Raw genomic sequence first — 7,319 nt, 5'->3', positions numbered from 1 at the left:
GTAGTTCACTTTCAGAACAAAAATTTACAGATAATGTACTCATCCCCTTGTCATCCAAGAAGTTCATGTCTTTCTTTCTTCAGTCGTAAAGAAATGGTGTTTTTTTGGGGGGGGACATTTCAGGATTTCTCTCCTTATAATGGACTTCGATGGTGCCCCTGAGTTTGAACTTCCAAAATGCATTTTAAATGCAGCTTCAAAGGGCTCTAAATGATCCCAGCCATGGAAGAAGGGTCTTATGTAGCGAAACGATTGTTTTTTAATTTTTTTTTTTATTTAATTTTTTTTTTACATTTACAACATAAATACTTGTCTTGCCGAGCTACACAAGACAAGCTACACAAGACAAGCATTTGAGGTTAAAAAGTATATAAATTGTTTCTTTTTTCCTCGGCTGTGATCGTTTAGAGCCCTTTGAAGCTGCATTTTGGAAGTTCAAACTCAGGGGCACCATAGAAGTCCATTATATGGAGAGAAATCCTGAAATGTTTTACTCAAAAAACATAATTTCCTTACAACTGAGGGAAGAAAGACATAAACATCTTGAATGACAAGGGGGTGAGTACATTATCTGTATAGTTTTGTTCTGAAAGTGAACCACTCCTTTAAAGGTGCAATGCATGCTGTTGTTAACATCCGAATATCAGCAAAATGGCCGTGCGTCCGGTAACTGACCAAATCGTGACGTAAGTGCAAACCCTCTATGGCAGATAATGAATCGAACCGGAAGTTTCACCCAAAGGCTTACTTCTGCATTGATGAAAAAGGTGGATAGAAATGTTTCAGACCTAAGCTAATTTAGTTTTTCCAAACAGAGTTCCTAGAGCTAAACACGTTCCTTCTGTGGTGCAAACACACCAAAAAAAAAAAAAAACCTCTCGTGACAAGTTAAAATTTTATCTTCAAATGAGTTCTATGCCTAGATGAAGTTCTACCAGCTTGGGCAAACTGGTCCAAGTTTCCAACTAGGGCTGCACTATATTTCGCAATCGATTGTAATGCGTATCTCATATCTCATCAGTAAAGCCGCTTCTGTTATTAGTAGTAAATCTCCATCACGTGCGTTCAGATGGCGCGGTATTTAAAACACTGAGCCATAGATCACTGAAAAGCTACGTAATTTCGCATCAAAATCGCGGATGAATCGCATTTGATTTTGAACTCGAAATTGCGAAGCTCATGTGTCTTAAATACCGCACCATCTGAAAGCACATGATGGAGATTTACTACTAATCACAGAACTGGCTTTACTGATGAGATACGCATGACAATCGCATGCGATTTATCATGCAGCCCTATTTCCAACTGCAACAGGAAATTGGGGCGGGACATATTAAAGGGCATGTCCTCAACCCAAAACATAATTTTAAGGAATCGTAGGCTTTCAAAAGGTAACTTTTTGTGAGGTGTCTCTTGCTTTAATGCTTGTTAGAGTATTAAATTGTTAGCTTAGCAACATGCTAACATTAAACTGCGAGTCGAGCATTCATTTCTTGAGGACTATTTTTGTGACATTTGTCGTCTAGATAGAGCTCTAAATCACTTGATAGTTGACTAGGTTTTGCAACAAAAATACATTGTTGGACTACACTTCAACATTCATTAGCAGTTTTAGCTAATTATTTTCCCGCCTTTTTGCATTATTGTTAAATTGTGCTATGGTTATCTATTACAGTTGTGCACTGAAAATAAAATTCCTGAAAGTTCAAACTTCACAGGTCAGTTACCTGGGGAGACTCGGCTTGGTGTAAATGCAGCTGTCTCACGCAAACGAAGCTCACCAGTTTTCAAACATTCCCTCTCATTGCTTTTATCCTCACATCTGTATTGATCGCACAGCGGACTGAACGAACAGCTCCTTTTCACACCTAGCACGGTGTGAAAAACAGGCTGGCTGAAAGCAAACAAACATGTAGGGGTGGGCCAGATCGCCACAGGAGACTGAACAAACTACCACCTGAAGAAGTCAGCAAGTGCCAAAGGAAAGTTAGTATCATTCTAGTCAAGCTAAGATAGATTATTCACCAACATTTAAGTCTAATCTTCACACATTGCTATTATGCGTAACAATATACTAAAAAAAGAAGCAAGGGCAGAGCAATTTTATGTTTTTCCTATGAAGTGCTGTAGAGTGTCTTAATAATACAAATCTCTCTATATCGTGTGATTTCTGCACACTTGTGACGTGATCAGTCGCTCGAGAGGAATGCTAACTCACCTCGGTCTCCCTTTACCCTTAGCAACAGAAGCAGACAAAACAGAGATGTAGAAAGAGAAGCAGAGAGGTCCCTGGAGATGGAGCCAGACAGGGACAGGAAGAGACAGAGAGGAAGTGACCCGGAGTTAAAGAGGGTTGGAAACGAGAATTGGAAATGTGTAAAGAGCAGGAACGGAAGAGTAGATGAGGAGGAGAACACAAAACAAACATAAAATAAAGCTGCAAGCAGCAATTAATGGGACAAACGCAACAGAGGCAAAATGAGGAACTAAGCATGGCATGGAGCATCAGACCAACTGCAACAAGTAATTTAAGCTGATTTAAGGCAATAGTGGCTGAAAAATCATAAATAGAATCTATAAATATATTTACTAGTAATATGACTTACAGATTTATCACTTTTGACCAATAGGTTATCAAATTGATATTGTGTGGTCGGTACGAGGTGACAGTAACAGTGAAAAAGTTTGGTGTAAATATGCCAAAACACTGCAGTGTTTCAGCCTTAGCTTGGTTTGAAGATGATCTGAATCTGATCATATGAAAAAATGGTGAATGGGAAGTTTGGCCGATTATGGCTTAATTGGAATCGATGTCTTCGACATGATCCAAGGAAACTATAAGCATTAAGAAGGAAAGTATTAGCATTTTGTTTTTAAATTACATTATAATTTTTGGCGCCAAACTTTTTGAGTACAGTTAGGGCATGGTGCTCAAGACCGCTACCAAGTTTCGTAGCGATGTGTCAATACATTTGTAAAATATACCATTTTTCAAAAATAAATTAAAATGGCTGATGCCCAAAATGTACAACATGGCAAATTTGGGTATCGTTATAACTGTGTATGTTGCTCCGAATCTGAATAGACCAGTCTTGTGATTTCTGGCCCTTCAAAGCATTCAGAAGTTATAAGCAAAAATAGCCGTTTTTCATATCTCCTGACCACAAGTGGCATGGCAGCAAAACTGCAAGTAACCTCAGGTCAGACCAAGTTTGTTCTGAATATGACAAAGTGTTGGAGAGAGATAGCCTCATGTCAGATTTGGTGAGCTTTGCGTCAAATTCGTTTGTGTGGCTTTCAAAAATGGATGGGTCTTTCAAAAAGCTTTTGATAAGTTTTTGCCAGGATGAACGGTTTGTGTCAATTTTGGTGTAAATCGAATGAACCATCTAGGATGAGTATTTTTTTGAAAACTTCTAAATTTTCATGACGAAATGAAAGGAGTCCAGAATCCGGAATCAGAGGAAAAAGTGGTCTCACTAGAGTTTTTAAGTTAGAGTAACCAAATTTGCTGTGACAATATTGTGATTGTCCTCTATCTGTGTACCAAATTTCATAAGTCATCCTCTCCTGGAGATGGGGTGCCTGTATCTCTGACCCCGGCCTCTATGCGGTCCATTTGGGTCCCTCGGTACGTCAGCTATACCTGGGTCGAACATTGCACCACCGTTGCCGTGGGTTGAGGTGGAACTAAAGAACTGATGGGAGATAGCAGTGAGCGGCCCTCCGGCCCTCCACCCCTTTGGGTGCAGGTAGCTCCGCCCTCCCTCAGGCTCCACCTCTGCCCTCAGTCGCTCCTGTTTAACCTCTTTCCTCTGGATCCCTGTTTCCACCTCATTGGGTCATCGCTGTGGCTCCGTTGTGGTCGTTAAGGTCATTGGAGTCACTTCTTTTCGATAGGATGGTCTGAAGATAATTTGTGTCAATTTTTGCGGAAATCTAATGAACCATCTAGGACAAGTTCTAAAGGAGTTTTTTTTTTTTTTTTACTTACGAGCATTCGCGGCCCTCCGCCTCTTTGGGTGTGGCTAGCTTCAGCCTCCTTTAGGCTCCACCTCTGTCTTTGGTCACTTTTGTTCAGCCTCTGCCCTCTGGATCCCTTAGCCCTCAGGGGGTCATCGCTGCAGTTTCTGTTGTTGTCATCAAGGTCATCAGAGTCACTTCTGGGATAGTCTAAAGATGGTCTGTGTCTCTGACCCCAGCCTCTGTGTGGTCCACTCGGGTCCCTCGGTACATCGGCTATAAATGGGTCGGACATCGCACCACCGTTGCCGTGGGTTGAGGTGGAACTGAAGAACTGATGGAAGATAGCGATGAGCCATTCGTGGCCCTCTGGCCCTCCACCCCTTTGGGTGCAGGTAGCTCTGCCCTCCCTCAGGCTCCACCTTCACTCTCAGTCGCTCCTGTTTTACCTTTGCCCTCTGGATCCCAGTTTCCACCTCATTCACTGTGGCTCCTTTGCGGTCGTCGAGGTCATTGGAGTCGCTTCTTTTCAATAGGATGGTCTGAAGATAATCTGTCAATTTTGTTGGAAATCTAATGAACCATCTAGGACGAGTTCGAAATGAGTTTTTTTTTTTTTCGACTTGCAAGCATTCGTGGCCCTCCACCTCTTCTGGTGTTGCTAGCTTCGACCTCATTTAGGCTCCACCTCTGTCCTCGGTCACTTTTGTTCAGCCTCTGCCCTCTGGATCTCTGCTTCCATCTCAGGGGGTCATCGCTGCAGCTCCGTTGTGGTCATCAAGGTCACCAGAGTCACTTCTGGGATATTTAAAGATGATCTGTGTCTCTGACCTCGGCCTCTGTGTGGTCCACTCGGGTCCCTCTGTACGTCGATTATGCCAGGGTCAGACATCGCACCACCTTTGCCATGGGTTGAGGTGGAACTGAAGAACTGATGGGAGATAGCAATGAGCCGTTCGCGGCCCTCTGGCCCTCCACCCCTTTGGGTGTGGGTAGCTCCGCCCACCCTCAGGCTCCACCTCCGCCCTCAGTCGCTCCTGTTTAGCCTCTGCCCTCTGGATCCCTGTTACCACCTCATTGGGTCATCGCTGTGGCTCCGTTGCGGTCGTCAAGGTCACTGGTGTCGCTTCTTTTCGATAGGATCGTCTGAAGATAATCTGTTTCAATTTTGGCGGAAATCGAATGAACCATCCAGTATGAGTTCGAAAGGAGTGTTTTTTTTTTAATTCTACATTTTCAGGATGAAAAAGTATGTCATAAGGTTCAATCGAATTAGCATGAGCATCCAGAATCATAGGAAAAATAATTTAGTTTCTAGCCCTTATGGTTCAAAAGCTATTAGCATAAATTAGTAAAACTTTGGACAAGTGGTGGCGCTAGAGAGACAATGTGAAGACTGTCCTCTTTCTTTGTGGCAAATTTCATAACTTTCCCACAAGAAGTTTTATAGGCTGCCATAGACTTCCAGAATGGAAGAAGAAGAAAACTAACAATTACAATAGATGCATAATTAGCAAAAGACTAGTGAAATATATGGGTAACAAACTAACTAAACGACATCCTAACTAAAGTAGAACTTTATTAGGGATTGATTCAGAACACCCTAAATGATAAGCAAAGTAGAGTTTAAGGTTATGCTTACCTAACAACGCTGAAACTTCTATAGTTTGACAAACATATTGGAAGGATCATTCCAAAAAATGTTCTAAAATGTTCTGCTAATGCTTCTGTTATGTTAAAAGAATGTTAATTCTGCATGTTCTAAATTTTGAATGTTCTCCAAACCATCTAAAAGTAGTAACATTTAAAAAACATTCGACACAAATCCAACTAACAAGTTTCAGAGAAACATTCCGTGAGTAATTTATGAATAACTTTTGGGCGTTTTGGGAACATTATTAGACCAGATAACTTTGAACGAACGTTCTCAGAAGAATCTTTGTTCAAAACTTTGAGAGAACCTTGCCAGAACGTCAGCCAAAGCTCCCTATTAGCTAGGATCTGCTTTGAAAGGAAAGGTTCAACCAAAAAAATTTGATTCTGTTGTTTATTCACCCTCATGTCATTCCAAACCCCGCTAATCCAGCTAACAAGCCATCTATACTGGCTAACGACCATAAATGACTAGCTTTTAACCTTTTTAAACCAGCTACCAATTAGTCCAGCTGGGTTTCATCAGGGTTGAGGAGTTTTTTAATCTTTTCTCAAGACAAATGACATTCAGAGCTTTTCCAGAAATCATTTTTCTAATAAATGTCAGACAAAAATGCCATTGTCATAAAACATTCAACTATTCTCAGATGCTACAAACAGTTTTCAGATGCACGCAGTTATGCGATCGTCAAAAGATTGGTGTTTTTATTGAAATATTTGTGAAGCAAATGGTTTTTGGACACGGTACCATGATTGTACCCTTGAGCTTGGGCCTTAGACCTATACTGTGGTCACACCCATAAACATTGCTATACTGGCAGCTAGCAGCTATGGACACTGAAAAGTAGGTAGCTACCAAGCTAATGCTTGCTAATGCATAAATAAGGAGTTTTAATTAATATTTAATGGCTTCATGAATATTCAGTTGTTTTTCTGTCATGTAAGTTTTCAAAATAAAAGCCAGCTAGCTGAGGTAGTATTGTTTACCATGGTAGTACCATGGTATTCTTTGAAGTACTACCACAGTATTGCTATGTGATACACTGATATCATGATTTCTCCACAGTATTTATTTTTATTCTAAAGGATGTTGTCTTTCTCTCTCGCCGTCTGGCTCTGGCCCCAGACTGAGGTGTCCGCTCATGTTTGGAAGTGCGGATGAGTCGAGTCATCTCCTCTCCGGGAACCCGCAGGCTGCTGTTCACTGTCCGCTTGACTCTCACGCAAGGCTGTCTGTCACGTCCCCGCGCAACAACCCCGAAAAACAAAGAATGAAGCTAAGGTTTCAACCGTTTATTGTCATCCTGCGGTTCATTTACGGCGATGTTTCTACCAAACCTTCACTTTCCCAGGCCTGGCATCACTTCACGATGTGTTAACAACGTTGCACTTCTATTTATAGCTTTGTTAGCCAATAAATTTACACACCGCAAAGCTAGCTTCCCAGACGCCGATTAAGTTTAGTTCTGGACTAAACTGTGCTATTAACAGGGATTTATCTTTAAAAGTAAAGAACTTGGAGTGTTCTAACTGTTAATTGGACTTCTTGGTCCAAACCCGAAATCCTCATGGGTTTTTTCCTCAGTTTGCGTCGCTTCTTACTTTAGTTAGCCGTTTACAGTAAATGGCAGCGGTTGTTTACTTCAACTAGTCATTTACAAAGGGATTGACCTTTCCATCAGATATTAAACCATTTTGTGGTA

The sequence above is a fragment of the Garra rufa genome, chromosome 7 (genome assembly GCF_049309525.1).
Source record: "Garra rufa chromosome 7, GarRuf1.0, whole genome shotgun sequence".
Classification (NCBI taxonomy): domain Eukaryota; kingdom Metazoa; phylum Chordata; class Actinopteri; order Cypriniformes; family Cyprinidae; genus Garra; species Garra rufa.
This window is presented reverse-complemented; position numbering follows the sequence as displayed.